We start from the raw sequence: 19841 nt of genomic DNA, 5'->3' as shown, positions 1-19841 counted from the left end.
TGTGCCCGGTGCGCCCACACTCACAGTTCTGTGCGGGCGCATGTAGGGCTCTGTCAGAGGCTGGAGCTCCTCCTATTGGCTGGCAGGCAGAACAGCCTGCCCCCTGCTTCAGGAGTCTGTTCCAGCTCTCTGACCCCACCGGCCACCCAGCTTAAAGAGGAGGAACTCTCCTCTGTTTACTTCCTGCGGCCATGAGGGCCGGCGAGGGACTGAGGTGGCGGGCAGAGGAGCAGCAGCCACCACAGCAGCAGAAGCAGCAGAAGCAGCACAGTGGCAGACTGAGGCAGCAGAGGAGAGGACCAAAGGTAGGCCTCTGGGCCGGGGGGAATGTTTTCGGCTTCCCCCAGTGTGAGTGAGTTTGCAAAGGGACCTTCCATGATTATCAATATTATTATTATTAGCATGCAAAGACCTAGCTGTGTGAGTCAGTTTGCAAATGCCCAAATGTGCTGTTGTGTGTTTTGGAATGGGGGGAGGGGGGTTGGCCAGAAAGGGAAGTACATTTCTGCCATCCACCTAGGAATAATGCCAAAATGCCCTCCATTTTGATCATGCCTAAGAAACATGCATTTATATTAACATTTTTTAAAAAGCATCAATTTTTTCGCGTGTCCTCCATTTTAAAAAAATGTGTCCTACATTTGAAAATGTTGTCCTACTTTTGTCCCACTTTGGAGGTCCTGACTTATGGCAACCCTAGGCAGAAGCAACTACCCTACCAGCAGAAAATTCCACTGTGCCCATTAACATCCAGGAGCACAGAATGTCATCAGGTCCTTCACCCTGTAGAAAGAGAAAACTATTGAACACCCAAGCCTTGCCAGGATGTGATCTGACCATGAGAAGAAAAACACTTATTTATTTGATTTACACTTCACTTTTCCTCATAGGCAGCCCAGCAAGAGTAACAATAAATACATAAATAAATAAACAAACAAATGCACATACTTTAAGTCACAAATCAAACACTTAAAAGCACAAGTTTAAAATTACAAATTACACAAGTCTTAAGAATAATAAACACTTAAAATAACAACTTGCTAAAATACAATAAAACAAGCAGAAGCAAAGACATTGTTAACTGATATCTTATACAAACAAGTATGCATTTAATAGGCACGTTAAAGATAAACAAGTAAAGGACAAGTCAGTCCATAATGGAAGGAATTCCATATTCAGGATGCCATTGCTCAGAAAGCCCTACATTGTGTGGTAACCAGATGGGCCACACCACAATCAGAGCTTTTCCAGATGACATTACTCAATCAGGCAGTTAAGTACATAGATGTTGAACCATTTAGGGCTCTATATCTTAACAGTAACACTTTAAATTTGGTCTGATTCTTGTCCAGTGTTGATGCATACTCTTCAGTCTGTGTATCTTAAGGATATGAATAGGATCCTTGGGGAGGTGAGAGCCACCACATTTTCCCTTCCTGGCTAATCAAATAGGCTAGAAGATGACTGGTTGAGTGAGTAAGGGAAGTCATGAATGCCTCTTTACAACAAGACAGGGTCCTGACACACCTGAAGGAGGATGACCTCTTCTGAAAAATCCCTGACTCCTACTATGCTAAATATTTATAGGCCAGTCCCCAAATGGCCATTTTTTGCCATGTTACTAAAGTGTGTGGTGGCTTCTTATTCCAGGTATTCCTGGATGAGGCGACTTATCTTGATCCATTTCAGTCAGGTTTCTGACCTGGTTATGGGGCAGAGATAGCTTTGGTTACCTTGGTGGGTGACCTACACAGGGAACTGGATGGGGGAGTGTGTCCTTATTGGTTATTATTATTCTACTGAACCTCTCAGTGGCTTTTGATACCATTGACCATGGTATCCTTCTGAGTCGCCTCTCTGGGATGGAGCTTGGAGGAACTGTTCTACAGTGGATCTGTTCTTTCTTGGAGAGGTACCCTTGGAGTCTGGTGCTGGGTTCTGTTCAATTTCTTGACCATTGCCTGAGTCTCATTCCTAAACTATTTAACATCTACATGAAAACATCAGGAGCCATTGCCTGGATTTTGCAGCCAGGCCTCACCAGTATGCTGATGACACCCAACTCTATTACTCCTTTCCACTAAATTCCAAGGAAGCTGTTCCTGTGCTAAACTGGTGCCAAGCAGATTTAATAGACTGGATAAGGGTAAACAAACTGAAGCTTAATCCAGATAGACATGACAGAGGTGCTCCTGGTCAGTCAAGGGAAATATCTGGAAATAGGGATTCAACCTGTGTTAGATGGGGTTACATTCTCCTTGAAAACATAGGTTTGCAGTCTGTGTGTGCTCCTGGATTTAGCTCTGATCTTGGAGGTCCAGGTTTCAGCAGTGACCAGGATTGCTTTCTCAGAGTTAAAGCTGGTGAACAAATTGTGTCCATTCCTGGAGAAGTTGGATCTGGCCAAAGTGGTACATGCCTTAGTTATATCTTGTTTGGATTACTGTAATGCACCCTATGTGGGCTACATGTCAAAAGTGTTCAGAAGTTCAGTTGGCCCAAAGAGCTGCAGCCAGGTTTTTAACTGAGACTACAACTCCTTTGTTGCAACAGTTCCATTCGCTGCTGGTCTATTTCTGAGTGCAATTTATGGCTTATAAAACCCTATATTGCTTGGGTTCCAGTTATTTGAAGGATCCTTAGGAGCACTAAGATTACCTGCAGAGTCCCTTCTCTCTGACCCACAATTCTCTCAGGCTTATTGGGTGGGAACAAGGGAGGACCATCTGGGTGGCTGCTCCCAACTTTGGAACTCCTTTCCTAGAAAGGACTCACCCTTACTCCCCTTCCAATGGCAGGTCTAAACATTTCAGTGCCACTAGGCTTTTACAAACTAAATAGGATTGGGCTTTTAATGCTGTGCAGTTCTGTTTTAAGGATAGTAAATAGTCTTTTAATGCATTTTAATATCTTTAATGTTTAGTGTTTGAACTGCATAAATTGTTTAATTGTTTTTTAAATCTTATATTTGTATTATTACTTTTCGTATTGTTTTAAATTTGTACTCATATATGGTGTCACTCAACTTGAGTCCCAATATTGAAAGGCAGGATAAAAATGAATAAAATAAATAAATAAATAAATAGTTGTTTTGTGGGTTTTGGGGGCTGTGTGGCCATGTTTTAGAAGAGTTTCTTCCTGATGTTTGGGCAGCATCTGTGGCTGGCATCTTCAGAGAATGCTTGCCTGGAAAGGAATTGGGTATATATATTGTGTGACCTGGGAAGGCAGGAGGGATTTGCATATGTATTGTTCTGTTACTGATGGCAGGCCTCAGGGTGGGAGGGTCTGCAAAAGCGGATTAGTGTCTGCTTGATTAGTGCTCATTGTCTGCTGGAAAACCCCTGACCCTGGCAGATTTCTCATTTGCATGTCTTCATCCTGCTATTTTTCAGGACTGGTAGCCAAACCTTGTTTAATTTAAGGGTTTCCTCTTTCCTGTTGAAATTGTCCAGGTGTTTGTGGATTTCAATGGCTTCCCTGTGCATCCTGACATGGTAGTTGTTCACATGGTCCAGAATTTCAGTGTTTTCAAACAACATTTTATGCCCAGGATGGTTTATAACATGTTCTGCTACTGCTGATTTTTCTGGCTGACCCAGTCTGCAGTGTGTCTTGTGTTTCTTGATTCTTGTTTGGACACTGTGTTTGGTGGTCACTATGTAGACTTGTCTGCAGCTGCATGGTATGCGGTAAACTTCTGTGGCTGTGAGAGGGTCTTTCTGGTCCTTGGCTGAGTGAAGCATTTGCTGGATTTTCCTCGTTGGTTTGTAGACCACATAGGGACCACCAAACGCATCCAATATTTCTGCCACTAGTCAAATTCCTCACTTTTAATCACCCTGCATGGTTAGTAATGGTTTAAGAGGTCCAAGGTCCTCTAGGTTCAAGTTGGGACTCTTCAAAAAACAGTACACCACTGCCACCTTCAAGGCAACTGGAAGCACTACTTCCTGTTATGTGCTATAGGAATAAGCTACTTCCTATAGCCATCCAGCCAACCCATCTGTGCTAGATTTCACCAGTTAAGGAGGGCAGGATTCAAGAAGGCATAAAGCTGCACTAAAGCATCTTATCTGCATCATATATATATCCTAAAGCCTCAGTAACTAAAATTGGTCCTGTACCTCATGACCTCAGCAAGACCAACCAATCTGGGAGTTCAGCTAAATAGTTATGCAAACAACTTTGACCTCAAAGTGTTTTATAAAACTGCCACTAAATTGGGATATTAGATAGTATCTGATCCTCAACTTCCACTATTAAGCCCATGCCTGTGTTCTGCTCTTACCAATATTCTACCCATCTGCACTGCAGTCATGCATCTATATGTGATCAGCTCAGCAGGTGTACTCTGTATGGACAGAGAAGCAAAGTCAGCACAATCATCAGGGTTTTTTTAAAAAAACTTTTACATTAATGCTAAAATGGCAAATCAGGAATGCAGGAAAGCTCTCTGCAAGATGTGCCTCAAGTGTTGCTATAAGACGGAACCTACATGCTCTGTTAAGTAAACAAATTGCTCATTCAGAAAATGATGCTCTGCCAAAATTACTCACTAAAAATCCTTTACATGTTGAGCAAGGTACTATAGACATCATCATTCATTAGGAGGGCTGTTATTATGTCCTGTATCGATTTCAAAGGGCACAGATCTGACAGGTCAACTATCACTCAACAAAGACACAGAATTCTTAGTTTGGGGAATGACAGAGCAGGAACAATTTCGGATCTCATTAACTCCTACAGAGCAGTTTACACATTCACAACAAATAATATTAAAATTTTTAAATGGATAGGGTTTTCTATTTTAATGCAGTGCATTTCTGATGTCCCTGAGTGGAATACTCCACTGCCACAGTCAATGTCTTAGAGGAAGAGCTGCTTCCATTCTGCACAAGGGCAGATAACATTCATTTTAGATTTTTAAAGATCACAGCACTTGTTGTACAATAAAAAACACTAGCTGCCTTTTTTGCAGATAGACGCTCTGAATATGTATTGGCAGTATTTGCTAAAGGCTAGGAGATCAATGTATTCTTGAGATACTGCTTCCAGTTATAAGGGTCCAATCAGAAAACCATTCAGACCATGTGGTTCAAATGAACTGTACAAAAAATGGCTTTGCCATTATTCAAATATAGGAAAATATGTGCACAAATGCACCCAGAAGCTTGGTTGCCTAGTGTACCCAAAAATCCAATGATCGGAAATTGAGATGAAACAGAGATCTATTTCCATACCCAACAAAATGCTATTTTAGCACTATGCCCTGTAGTATTAAATATGCAATATCTAGTACACAAAAATTTAATTACATTCTGTTTCTATTTAGGAAAAAATGTGTTCCCAACCAGCCCCAGCAGAGAGCTCCTGCCATGGCCATTGCTGAGTTTTATTATTTTCATCTCCCAAAAATCTCATCAGTGTGAAACAACACTAGAGAATATACTATGGATTTTAATTAAATTCACTCAATTGCCCAAAACATACTCTCATAAATACTTCAAAAGATTGCACTGACAAAAAGAGAACTTGCTTTAGAATGGGAAAGGGGAGGAGGAGAAATAACACCCCCACGATTTCATAATTCAAAATTCTTTTTTTCCAATTATCTAAATTATAGGACTGTGAATAAAATAATTCAGTCAATAGTATGAGCCCATCATGCTGCATTTGCATCACATGCTAAATGAGTGATAACAGGACACAGAACTAACGAGCTGTGACAAGATGCGGCTGCTACTACACCCTGATGAAAGTCCTAAAGCACTGAACTTTTCCAAAAAGCCACTCATCCCCCAAAATTATACAGCCCAACCCTCCATATCCACAGATTCAAGTTTCCACAGCTTGAAAATATTTTAAATATATATAAATTTCAAAAAGCAAACCTTGATTTTGCCATTTTATATAAGGGGTGTCATTTTACTATGCCATTGTGTTTAATGGGACGAGCATCCACAGATTTTGTTATCCACGAAGGTCCTGGAACTGAACGCCAGAGGGTACCAAGAGCCCACTGTAACAAACTGGTCTGAAAAATCATAAGCATCACTGCTGCCACCAGCAAATGACAGTAAAAGCATTTTTAAGGGGTAAACTCAAATAGCAGTTTTTGTATGTGTACCCTGATCTGAATATCCTTTGGGCACTACTTATAGTAGGCATGGCGAGCTCTTGGATTTCCAGCTGTTTGGGGCTTCAGATCCCACAAGCCTTCAGAGTTGTAGGCTACAACAACTGTAAAGCTAAAGTCCCTTCCCCCCAATCACAGGATAACACTTCTGTTCAATGCAAGGTTTTATGTGATCAAATTCCATGCTGACCATATTAAAGCACAGTTCTTAACTATCAAGTAGCACCTTATGTCTGGCCATATTTCAAGGAATACATGAGATTACCAAGCACAACATATGCTGGGCTTCTTTCAGGCATAATGCTAAACTATGTTTTTATGCCATGCAAGCAAGCCTCAGGCTGCCTTGGAGGAGATGAGCAGTAGGGACACCACACAAGCCAAAAGCATGCTCACGTAACACTGAACCTGTAGTTTAGCATTACACTGGAACCAGATCATTGTTAATACAAGACTGGTGGAACATCTCGCTGTCCATTTATTATTTATTAGGAAGTTAGGGATTATGCACAAACACTAAGCTTTGGAGAAAACACTGCTTTCTGTCTTGCTCTTACGTATGCTGGTCCTACTGTGCCAGACAACATTTTACTGAGTAGGTGTGTAGTGACTTCATCACGATCAGCATTAACGGTTTCTTTAAAAAGATAGCATAGTTCTGTGCATATGCATGCTTCTTTTCTGAGCAGAGAGTTTAGAAGATGTATCTGTTTGCTTTGGCATATCTTTCTCTTATATATAACAATCTAAATAGGAATGAAATCCTAAAGACCAGGACCTAAGTTCTAACTGAACTGAATGAGATTTATTTCAGAGTAAGCACCTACAGGAGCTCAAAACAGGAGCATTACGAAGGAGATAGATATGGGAGTATTAAAAGCAGAGAGATTTACCATGAACAATTTTTAAAAACAAGTATACAGAAGGAATGACAAAACAAATTTTTGCATATTTTTATACCCTCACTATATAACCTCTTCTTTTTCCCTCTTATATTCACACTGACCTTTTGCTATTTGTGGTTGCATTTATGTTTTAATATTACTGTCACTTGATCTGGGATAGGTCTCGGTAAGAATCAATAAAGGATTTATAGAATTGTACAAGGTCACTAAGGTTGCCTACTGCCTTGTGTTATTCCCTAAAGACAGCCCCATTCAGGCACCTGCTCCTCAGATGTCAAGCTTCACAACATATACCACAGTGGGAGACTACAGGTATGCAACATGTGCCAAATCCAGATCAGTTCTCACACACACACACACACACACACACACACACACACACACACACAACACAGGCAGCGCTAACCAAAGCACAGATATTATATGCATCTTCTAACTTCCTATTAAGAAATAAATAATAAACAAGATATTCACAAGGTCGTGCCTTCATAATGACCTTTTTTTTCCCTCCTGCATGTTACAGTCTTACAAAAATGCCCCCTCCCCAGAAAGGCTGGTATCAGGCTGAGAAGGGATGCTTTACCTACTGCCAAATAAGAACTACACCAAGTGTTTCAGTGGAAGAAAGGCAAAGGCCAACCAAGCAACTTCAGCTCTCCAAAAAGAGACCAAGGAATCTTTCACTTTGTGGCACTGATTCTGCTTTAACTTTCACAGCTACATCCTGTGGAGTCCTGGGATAAGTAGTTTGGTCAGAGGCACTAGAGAGGCTGAGACTGACAACCCCCAAGGATTCCATAGGATGTAACCATGAGAGTAAAACTGGAATCATAGTACTCTAACTGTGTAATGTGAAAAGACCTTGGAGATATCCTGATCCCAATTATGGAAGTCAGACTCAAAACAAGCAAAAACCTATCCCATGTCTACCACTGTTACTCTCTCCTGAGTAAAATCTACTGCCTCCTTGCTGCCATCATTCATGGTACTAGATGTGGACTAGCATCAGTACCTTAGGAATGATAACATAGACACAGGCAGGAGGAAGCATCAGTGAATGCCTATTTATCGTTTATGTGAGTCAGCAATTTCCTGTATTTCAGTGACTTGAGTTCCCGGATGTTGCTGGATTATAAATCCCAGAATGGCTAACCTTGCTCGCTGTGTCTTCTGGTAGTTTAAGTCAACAAATCCCTGGGGACCAAACTTTGGGAATCCCATGCTCTAGCATGCACAGCCAGTGTGATATGGTGGTTTTAGTATTGGACTAGGACTCTGAAAGACCAGGGTTCAAATGCATGTGCAGCCATGAAAACCCACTGGACGACCTTGGGCAAGTCACACTCCCTCAAGACGTTATCACACAGGGCAAAAGTGGAAGTTTAAAGTGGAGCCAATGCAGGGTCATCCAGGGTTTAGGGACAAATTCGCAGCTGCTTTTCGCATGACACTGCATGCAATCAGAAGAGATTGCAGGGAGAATGTGAGGTCAATCAGGAAATTAGTAAATTTGCAAAACTACCGGATTTACATTTCCGGTAGGTCTGGGGGGGTAGGTCTAGGGTTTGATTTTTTTAAAAAATAACTCTATTGTAACTTGATGTATTTTATTGTTGTAACCCGTCCAGATTCTTTGTGATTGGGCGGGCTAGAAATAAATCTTTATTATTATATTATTATTATTTTGCTTGCGAATTGACTCCCTTTGCATCATGCCAGCCATGTGGAAAGCAAGCCTCAGATGACTTCGTTTCCCAGGGTGCCTTGCGGTGCCAAAGTGGGAGAATGCTCCTTAAAGGGATACACACATACTCCCCTCTTTAGGTTCCCTGGCTGCTTTTCCTCCTCTAATTAAAGGCACAGCTGCTGGGAGAAGGCAGAGGGAGGATACTTATTAGCCCTCTGTGGAATCAGGCAGGCACCCTCTTTTCTCTCTCTCTCTTGTGTGTGTCTGTTTGTCTCTCTTTGTGGTTTTACAGAGTTTGCAAAAGGCAGCCTCATTCTACCTTTCTCCCACACAGTTTCTGAGGCTTTTGGGTCAAAGAGGATCCCCCCTGGTTTCCCCTTCCCTCTCTGGAGCATGTGTATGTGTGCACTTGTGGAATTGAGCTTTGAACATGCACAGAAAAGGTATTTCTAAGCAAGCAATGGGGATTTGTTTGTTTCCTTTTGATACCAAAATTCGAATCTGACCCTAACTAATATTGCTTTAATCTCTTGTTGTGCTCTGTGTGTGATAACCATTAGCAAATGAGCTTGCTTTTCTGGGATGTCACCACTTTAACCATTTTTGGGAAGGACGAACATAGCTCCCTATGTGATAACGTCTTCAGCCTCTGAACAAATCTTGCCAAGAAAATCCTGTGATAGGTTCACTTTATGGTCATCATAAGTCAGAAACTATTTGAAAGAATGCAACAATAACAACCCTGGAATGAACAGGCAAGAGGCAATTGACTAGACTAGATTACAAGCCATTTCTATTCTGATCAATTCACTCCTGAGAGAAAGATAGCTTCCCTCTTCACTTTTAAAAGAAGTACATAAGGTTTGGCAAGTAGGTCTTGGTATCTCAGGCAGGTTACAAACTGCCATTTAGTACGTATTCTATACGTACTAGGGTTAGGAAGGGGCGGTGCTTCCGCACTCCCCTAACCCTAGTACGTATAGAATACGTACAAGATGGCGGCGCCCTGTTCATACGGGCGCCGCCATCTTTACGTATCGGACGCATAGCGTCCAGACGTGTCGCGGCGCCTATGATGTCGCGAATGCGCCAGCGGCGCCTCGCGACATCACAGAGGCGCCGCAAGAATGGAGCTCCTTTTTTGCTCCGCGCGGGAGCTGCGCGGTGTGACTGCTACGGCTCCCGCACGGAGCAAGCGGCGGTGGCGGCAGACTGTCGCAAAGCGGCGGTCTATAGCCCGCCATACACAGCATCCTGTAAGCACTCTTAGAATCTATACAGGTCTATTCTACTCGTGCTTATCACACAATCTAAACGTTTGTTCTGGATTTCACAGAACGTAGCTTGAAGAAGAACAGAAGTTCACAAAACCAACACAAACTAAGGCAAGATATTAAAAAGGGGGTGGTTTCCTGAATGCCATGATGGTGGTCCACTAGTGCAGCACGCTTCCACTTGTACAAGGCAGGATACCGTTTTTTTTCTTTTGGCCAATCCCCCATAGCCTCCTGCATGCACCAAAAACTGACACTGAGGACTGAGGGACCATTCACAACAAACTAATGGTGAAAATAGATTCAAGGCATCAACAAAAACTGAGCAGTTCATCTTGCACTAAAGCAGTGATTCCCATACTATGGACTTTCAGATGTTTTTAACTTCAGCTCCCAGAATTCCTGATTGTTGGCCAAGCTGGCTGGGAATTCTGGGAGGTGAAGACCAAAACATCTGGAGGACCAAAGTCTGGGAACCACTGCACAAAAGCAAAGGTTGGGAGCCTTTAGCCTTCCAGATGTTTGGCCTTTTAGAAGCCATAGCCACTATGGTTAATGGTAAGGGACTGTGGGAGTTATCGTCCAAAACATCTGGAGGGCCAAATGGTCCCCACACTACACTAGGGGAAGATTTTCCATTAGCACAAAGTAATCTTTGGATAAAATCCAGTATGTCTACTCACCAAAGAAAACTATTATTCCACTTTCAGTCTTTGAAAATGAGTATCTCCTGTATCATCTTTCTTCTGTCTATTATCCCTTCCAGATGTGTTCAAATACAACCAGCAGAATTTCCTGCTAACAGCTGGCCGAGAATTCTAGCAACTGTACTCCGACACATCTGAAGGGTATTAGGACAGGGGAAGGAAGATCTAGACCAGGGGTTCCCAACCTGCACCCTGAGGAGCCCCTAGGGCTCCATATACACTTCCCAGGTGTTCTGCGACTGCCCCAAGAAAAGGAAAGAAATAAAAATTGAATGAAATGAAAGAATAAGAATATATTCTTATATATATTCCTAAGCACCATTAACTTGTAAGACATAGGGTAGGCCTCTTAGGGGATCTGCCATAGAAATAAGGGCTTCATGAGTCAAAAAGGTTGGGAACTCGTGATCTAGATTTATCTACTGCAGGCCTCACATTTGCAGGGCTACAGGTTAGGAAAGCTTGACCTAAACAAAGTACACTTTTTGAAAATGAAAATAGAAAGAGAAGAGGAAACAGTGATTCCCAAACTATGGCCTTCCAGGTGTTTTGGACCTTGGCTCCCAGAATCCCAGACCATTGGCCAAGACGGCTGAAACTTCTGGGAGATGAAGTCCAAAACACCTGGAACATCAAAGTTTGGGAATCACTGATCTATAACATTTAGAAATGAGAGGCAGCTTCCTGATTAATTTTAGAATATGGTAATGTATAAATGTTTTGTGTCAGGGGCATTTCACAAATTACATTTTCAGATATATTTCTAAGATACTTAAATATATATCTTAACACAAAAACACGTACCATATACATACACTGAATGAGAAACTATCATCATGTTTTCTATGAGGGATTGCTGGCAAACTCTGGATTACATCTCCATAATGTGTGAATTTGGAGCAAAACGCAGGTAACCTATTTGTATTGTGCTGTATAAGTCAAACACTCCATCAGCTGTGCTTTAAGTACTAGACCTTATATTCTGACTTTCTCTGCATTTGCTTTCTTTCAAAAATATTGTGCATCTCTCACCTTTAAGTAAATAAATTGTTTTTTCTAAAACCACATTTCCTCATCATATGCCTCCCACAAATGTGCACACCACATTTTCTATTTTATCGGTATGGAAAGTATTCTTGCCAGCAAGACACTACTGTACAATAAAATCAGTGAATCTAAGTATAGCACTCAAATGGTATGCAAAATTGTACTAAAAGAAAAGCTTCAGCTTTCATATTCTCAGAAAGCAAGGGATACATAACTGAATCCATACAGATGTGTCCATAACACAATTCAGGACAGCACTTAACCAGAAACATGGTTCACCATCCTTGTACACAGATGATACAATGTGAACCTTCGGTCTTTTATACCATTCCAAAGCATATACTCCCTACATCTGCTATGCAGAAGAGGGCAGAAGATGCATTAATGCAGCTAGTACACATATATATACCATAAGACTTGCTTGTCTCTGATCTGCAGCATGCACAACTGCAAAAATGAGTCCCATTCTTCAGAGCCCACCCCTCCCAAATAATTACAGCAATATCCTATATGAAAAGCATTATACCATAGCTCTACAAGATGTTTATTCTTAGTATATGGAGGGGAAAAACAACCATCAAGGAATTCATTACTATAACTTATCATGAGCAAATGAACATAAGAAGCTACTTTCTACCAAGTCAGACTACTGGATTCTCTATAAGGCCAAAGCTGTACATTGTAATTGGTAGTGGTTATTGAAGAACCTAGACAGAGACATTCCACATTACCTGTTCTTCTTCTCTGGTGAGGATGTCAGGGATTTAAACTGGGACCGTCTATGTGCAGAATCTGGGTATCATTTAACTATGTTCTGCTCCTTGAAATAAAAACTGAACTCATTGAAAGCCCAGAATGTAATAGACATACCAGAAGACAACCTCTCACTATCTAATACCATGATTTGTTATACCTAAAAATGATATTAGGAGAAGACACTCTCAGTGCAAAGTATGACTGTTATTAACATTTTTATTATATAGCTACATTAGCATCCCAAACCTCTCTCTCCATCGTTATTCCTGTATGACAAACAAAACTACAAGAATGGGAAGCCAGGAATTTCCCCAAGCTATCCTACAAGTCCTATTTTTGACATGAGACTTTATTTTGGGTCTCCTCAATCACAGACTATTTCCTGTTTTATGAAAATATTAGCCTCCTGGTAAACAACAAAATTACAATGAAAGGTTCTGCTATGGAACTACAGAGGAAGAACTGCAGTTCTAGCTTTGGCTACTTATTTATAGATTCACTTTGAAATTAAATTCATACTTGACATTTTGAAATAATGCAATGAAATAACTACCCACAGGCAGTCAAACAAATGACCTTGCCAACTCATTCCAGAACTTCCAATCCATATGTATCCATATGTATAAAGAAGCCACCCAGAGAGGAAAATATATTATGAATCAGAATTGTGAATGGGTTTTCAAAAATGACTCACATCCTGCTGATTCAAAGGGCGAGATGCTATTCAGCTTTCTTTCTCTTTCTGCCCTGTTTAAATCCCAGTTATTGCATGTACAAAATCAGCTATCCTACATGTGAGACAATCATTCATAAATGCAATGCAATTTTTTTGCTTCACCGCTCTGCAAATGTATAGTATTTTTTGGTCTGCTACAGACACTGAGCTGCAAATGCCTCAATGAGTGGCTGCAAAGTATCACGATTTTTGTTAAGTCTTTATGCAGTCGAGCAAAGGAAAAACGGAACAAAAATGCACATTTTTAATGGACCCGAAAAGAACAGTGCTTCTCACACTGATAGAACCAGTGTGAATAATTCTGTACTTAGACAAACACTTGCATGCAAATTCTTGCAAGGAAATGAAAATGCATCACCCGTTGGTAGTCATTTCAGCTGTAGCTTGTGATCTAGGCATTCATTAATTTGTCATTAATGCTAGAAACTGCCATTAGGAAGGGGACAATGGAGGAATAAAAGGCACAACTTGGTCACTAGACTCTAGAACCAGTCTGTTGATGCAGCAAGGAAAGGAGTTAATGTATTTTAGAAGCAGGGTCTTGCCTCTGCAATGTGACAATCCGATATGAATGCAGCCCTTGTTGGCTGCATGGCAGGTGAGGAAGCAGACCTCATAGCAAAAGGAAGGTGGCTGGAAAAACCCCTAACCATGTAAGATGTTATTAATATTTTCTAAAAGTGTTCTCTCTTTGCTGTTTCAAGCAGAAACCAATTCCCAGACTGCAGGCAAAGGAGGAAAGGCTGGGTCTGCTCACTAACCTCTCACAGCTCTCTGTTTCACTCTATGCAGCCATTTGCCTTTGTGGCAAAGCCTATGCTACAGGCTGGCAAGCATGGGTCAGTATACAGCCAGGGAGGGGGGCTGGAAAATGTATGCCTCTAAGCTGCTTTCTCTTGCAAAGCTCTTCTCTGAAACACACTGGCAACTTTGACAATCTTCTTATGGTAAATTCCCACAAGACTGGCTAAATTACAATATATATAATATATATATATATATATATAAAATCTTGGAGTGGGGGGTGGGAAAGCATACTATTGGCGTGTTTTAAGAAACACTCGACGGAGGTAAAGAGGAAAGGACCCAAGCCATGGAACAAGAGAGAAGGAAAGAAGCATTTCTCCGAAGTATTGCTAGACTTCCCAGTGGAGCATGCAATGCCTGGTGTCTCTGCAAGGCAGCCTTGGCTTAAACCACTGGGCATTTCTTCCCACTGCTGAGGGGCTTATCTTGAGCCATCAGGTGCCTCTTCTTTCTTTCTTTCTTCACTCCTTTTCTTTCAAGCCAGCGTATGCCTTCCCCGAGAGAGCTGCAGCCCCACAGACCCCCGTGGATGCCCCAAGTCCTTTCCCCAGCTCTTGGGCATTGGCCTTTCCTTTCCTCTTCGCCTCAGGCAGCCTTTTGCCCCACTGGCTCTCCTCTGAGGAGGCCAGCCTGGCTTGAGCCCAAGGGCTCAGGCAGGGAAACCCAAGGGGAGAGAGCCTCTTCCCTCCCTTCTTCCCTCAGGAGAAAAACTCTGGGAGCCAACTTTGGGGCTTTCCCTGAGCTCTTCCCCACCCCTTTGGCCATAAAAAAGGGGGGAAGGGGGAACCCCCCCCAGCCCCCTCCCTCCCTCCCGAGGGGCTTTATGGCTTGCGCACAGCTCACACAAAGGAGGAAGCTGCTGCTGCACCAGGGCACCCCCAAGCCAGCCTTCCCCTTCCCCCCTTTGACAGACCCCTCCCCACTGCTTTTGCCCCCACCCTCAGCAACATTTACCTGGCCCTGGGCTGGGCCTCCTCCTCCTCCTCCTCCTCCAGCTGGCCCCTGTCTCGCAGGAGCCCAAGCTCCCTGGCCCTGCTCTCCGGCGCAGCCCCGGGCCTCGCCTGGCTGGGGCCAAAGGCGCCTCCTCCTCCTCCTCCTCCTCGGCTGGAGGAGCCTGGTGGTCGGTGGTCTTTGCAAAGCGAGCGACGGAGGAGAGGCAGCCCCTGGTTTAGCCCGTCGCCACAGCAACCCCGGGCCAGGGAGAAGGCAGCGCTGATTGGCTCCTGGCAGCTGGAAGGGCTGGCTTTAAGAGCAGAATCATCCATCCCCCCAAAAGCAGCAGAGGAAAGGCGGGGGACTGTGGCGGTGCTGCTGCTGCTGCCGCCAGGTGCTCGCCTCCTTCCAGGCTGAGCGAGGAGGGCGGGGGCTGGGCCTCGGGCCGGGATCAGGCACCTGATGCTGATGCTGCGCAGGTGGCAGCCAGGGTTCCCGGGATGGCAGGCAGACAGAGAGCAGGGCATGAGCAGGGCTAGGCTGAGGTTGGTTACAGAAGCCTGTTGTTGTTGGCTGCCCACTTCATGGTGACCCTGGGGACGGATGAGACTTCTCCAAGAGCCCCTGTCCTTGTCCTTTTCCAATACACCTCCTATGTCTCCATTTTCTGTCCAGGAGGAATCCCCAAACTCCCTCCATTTGGAGCAGGATTAAGAAGGCTGGATTTCCATTTCTAGGAGTGGGCTGAGCTTTTCCTTGGCCCTCTCGGTTTTTCTTGAAGGTTCTCCATTTTGTGGTGCCTCTGGTCCCCCTCTCCTCACCCGCTCTGCTTGGGTCCTGGAGGCTCACACCCATGGCCTCTTCACTTGAAACCAATGGCATTCAGCATGTGGTCTCCCACTCTTTCTGCTGCCTTCTACCTTTCCTAGCATCCTTGTCTTTTCCAGTGAGTCCTGCCTTCTCATGATGTGGCCAAAGGACAGCAGCCTCAATTTGATCATCTTGGCTGAGATCCTGCAGCTCAGGACTGTGGCCCCCCTGAAAGAGTCCATCCATCTGGCATGCAGTCTTCCTCTCATTCTGCTGCCTTCCACCTTTCCTAGCATCATTTTCTAATGCCTTCTCATGATGTGACCAATCTCAGTTTACAACAAAGTGTATGACAGCCTCAGTTTAGTCATCCTGGTTTCCAAAGGGTTCCAGCTTGTTTTGTTCAAGGACCCATTGGTTTGTCTTATTGGCCATCAATGGAAACCTGAGCACTCTTCTCCAGCACCACATCTCAGATGAGCCGGTTTTCTTTCTGTTGGCTTTCTCCAGTGACTAATTCTCTCATCCAGACACAGTGACGGGGGATAGAATGGCTTGGACTATCTTTCCTTAGGTATTCAGCTGTATATCTTTGCACTTTAGGAACTTGTCTAGTGCTTTCACATCTGCCCTTCCTAGTCCTAGTCTTCTCCTGCTTTGTTGACAGCAATTTCCATTCTGATCAATAGAATCATAGAGTTGGAAGAGACCCCAAGGACCATCCAGTCCAACCCCATTCTGCCATGCAGGAATTCTCAATCAAAGCATCCCCAATAGATGGCCATCCAGCCTCTGTTTAAAGACCTCCAAAGGAGGAGACTCCACTACTCTTCAAGGGAGTGTGTTCCACTGTTGAACAGCTCTCACTGTCAAGAGGTTCCTCCTAATGTTGAGGTGGAATCTCTTTTCCTATAGTTTGCGTCTATTGCTCCTTGTCCTAGTCTCTGGAACAGCAGAAAACAAGCTAGCTCCATCCTCAATGTGTCATCCTTTCAAATACTTAAACAGGGCTGTCATATCACCTCTTAATTATCTCTTCTCCAGGCTAAACATACCCAGCTTCCTAAGTCTCTCCTCATAAGGCACGGTTTCCAGACCCTTCACCATTTTGATGCCCTCCTCTGGACATGCTCCAACCTGTCAAGATCCTTTTTGAATTGTGGGGCCCAGAACTGGACACAGTATTCCAGATGAGGTCTGAATAAAGCAGAATAGAGTAGCACTATTACTTACCTCGATCTAGACACTATACAGTCACCCGTCTGTTTTTGTGGGGGATCCCTTCCAGATTCCCCTGCAAAAACAAAAACCGCCAATATTCAAGCCCCATTGGCTTGAATGGCAGCAACCCCCCATTTTGTCCTCCTCCCCCTGCCACTCACGGATAAGCGTGGGAAGCAGATCCCAAGTCTCCAATAACGGAGGGGTGACTGTACCTCTATTGATGCAGTCTAGAATCGCACTGGCTTTTTAAGCTGCTGCATCACACTGTTGACTGAGGTTCAACTTGTGGTCTACAAGATCCCTTTCACATGTACTGTTGTCAAGCCAGTATTTGATCAAAAGGATGAGAATTCCTTGACTATTTCAATTTCCTGCTATCTAGGCTAAATTCTTGTAGTTCTTCCATTGTCATTATTTTTGTTTTCTTAAAGTTCAGTATTAATCCTACCTTGGCACTTTCCTCCTTGACTTTGTTCAGGATCTTTGTTTATTTCTGCAAGTAGTATTGTATTGTCTGCATATCTTAGGTTGTTAATGTTAATATGTAACCAAAGTATTTTAGCCAAATGCTCATTTCATCTGAAACATTTTTTTCTCTAGAATAGCCAGGCAGGTGTCCCTTATTATAAGGGATGTCCCTCATGAAGGCCAGAATGTTTGTCCCTTGCTTTAGAAGGGACACCTCCTATTTGAGGTTTGGAAATCTTTTCCTTTCATATGGAAGAAACAAGATGCAAAAATACCATTTTTCTGGGTGTGGGTCTTTCATAGGGACAGAAATGTGCTCAATGTGTGATTTATGAATATGGCTGATATATTAATTTCACAGAGATACACATTGCTAGGCCTGTAGTACACAGCAGAATTAATGCAGTTTGGCAGCACTTTAACAGCCATGGCTGAATGCTATGGAATTCTGGGATTTGTAGTTTGTTGTGGCAACCAGAACCCTCTGACAGAGAAGGCTAAATGTCTCATCAAAACTACAAGTCCCAAGATTCAATTACATTGATCCATGGCAGTTAAAGCACTGTCAAACTGTATTAATTATGTAGCGCTGATTCAGATTGAGTTAACTGAAATCAATACTCTAATTTAATATTTGGATAAAATACAAGCTTGCTGTCCCTGATTGTGGTTTTCAAAATTTGGCTGTACTAATCAGGAAGCTTCCAAAATCCCAAATCAAAAAGCCTACATTGAGAGAGGACACTGACAAATCAGAGGATGGAGCAAGAGAGGAGATACAAATCACACAAAAAATTCATTCTCGGGGTTTGAATAAGTTTATAATGTGCTCAAACCACATGAGCTAGGAAGCCTTTAGTTCTATAACCTATTTGCAGTATAGTATTCACTTTTAGGCATGCCTCATCAAAACTACAAGTCCCCAAAATTCAATAGCATTGAACCATGGCATGTGGAAAAAACCAACACTAGTAAGGCTTTACACTGTCTGAACGTGTCCACACTAAGTGTCACTAAGGGACTTTCAAACCCCAACCCTGTAAACAAATCTCTTCTGACATATCTTACTTTGGGGGGAAACCAATATGTAGCATAGCATACTGCTTCACATTGTTCAAAGATATCTGATGATGTATTTTTATGCTTTTATTCAAAGTGTTTTTACTCTGCTTCCCCTCCAATATTATTTAACAAGATTTTTGTTTGTTTGCATGTTACTTAAAAATATGTTTCAATAAAATGGCAGTAGAACAAAAACAACAGCCAAGCATTAAAATATAGCTAAAACCCATGACAATGGCTAGCTATCACCAAAGACTTAAGCAAATAAATATATATTTAATTATCACATAAAACATAATGCATTAGGCAAGGTCCAGATGCCACCATGGAAAATATCCAGTTCCTGGAAGCCACACACTTCTCTGACTATCAAGAAGAGTAAACAGAGGCCCTTTCATGCTACACAATTATAGCATTATATTCCACATTGATGGCCATGTTTCTGTTGTCTGGAATTATGGGATTTGTAGTTTAGGAAGGAGTATTTAGCATTCTCTGCCAGAGTTTTCACAGAGTTTTCTTAGGCAAGGAATACTCAAAAGTAGTTTTTCCAGTTCCTTACCACACAGGCTCCAGGCCCATGATGAGAACAGTCAAAAAGGGGCTGGGAACGAGTTGGGGGTGAGTGGGGGGACACATTTTACTGCACACAGAAGTCCCCATTCTGTTCTCTTCCCTTCCATTCCCAATCCGTCCCAGAGGAGGCGATTTTTGAGAACTGTTCTGAACAGTTCTCAAATATTGTGTTCTCTGGAACGAATTGGGAATGAAAGGGAAGGGAAGGGAACAGAATGGGGACTTCTGTGTGCAGTAAAATGCATCCCCCACTCATCCCCTGCTTGTTCCCAGCCCCTTTTATTCCATTCTCGTCCCGTGCTTGGAGCCCTTGTGCAGTAAGGTGCATAGTCTACAGCACCTCATGCCCTTCCAAACCCAGGACTTCATAGGATGCACCCATGGCAGTTAAAACAAATCATGGTGGTATAACTGTGACATCTGAAAGGCCAAGAATCTTAGCTGAAAATCTAGATATAATAAGAACACCACTTTAAATTGAAAAGTGAAATTTGGGTACACTGCATCAGTAGTAACTTGGCTCTCATCTACAGAGTTCTTGGCTGAGACAATATTTGAAACAAGAGTTCCTAGCTCACACTCTCGGGCTCTGCAGTCTTATGTACTCTTTGTTGGTGTTAACTGCCCTCGAGTCGATTTCAACCCATGGCGACCCTGCTGATGACATCTCCAAGACCCTCTGTCCTCCACTGCTTTGCCCAACTCCTGCA

General features: G+C 43.0%; 1 protein-coding gene across 2 annotated transcripts in view; it reads right to left on the bottom strand.

Moving 5' to 3' along the window:
- LOC149313974 (uncharacterized) overlaps positions 1 to 15358 on the bottom strand; it is a 112846-nt gene extending 97488 nt beyond the window's left edge. For both annotated transcript variants that reach the window (XM_089520274.1, XM_089520273.1), the window contains exon 1: positions 15013 to 15358. The gene's annotated coding sequence lies outside the window, so the exon portion shown is untranslated. The remainder of the gene's footprint in view (positions 1 to 15012) is intronic.
- Between the last annotated feature and the right edge of the window lie 4483 nt (positions 15359 to 19841).

Source organism: Sceloporus occidentalis, unplaced genomic scaffold (assembly GCF_023333645.1).
Source record: "Sceloporus occidentalis isolate IW3139 unplaced genomic scaffold, rSceOcc1.0.p SCAF_4, whole genome shotgun sequence".
Classification (NCBI taxonomy): Eukaryota; Metazoa; Chordata; class Lepidosauria; order Squamata; family Phrynosomatidae; genus Sceloporus; species Sceloporus occidentalis.
Note: the sequence above shows the minus strand (reverse complement) of the source record. Positions and strands in the feature narration are given on the sequence as shown.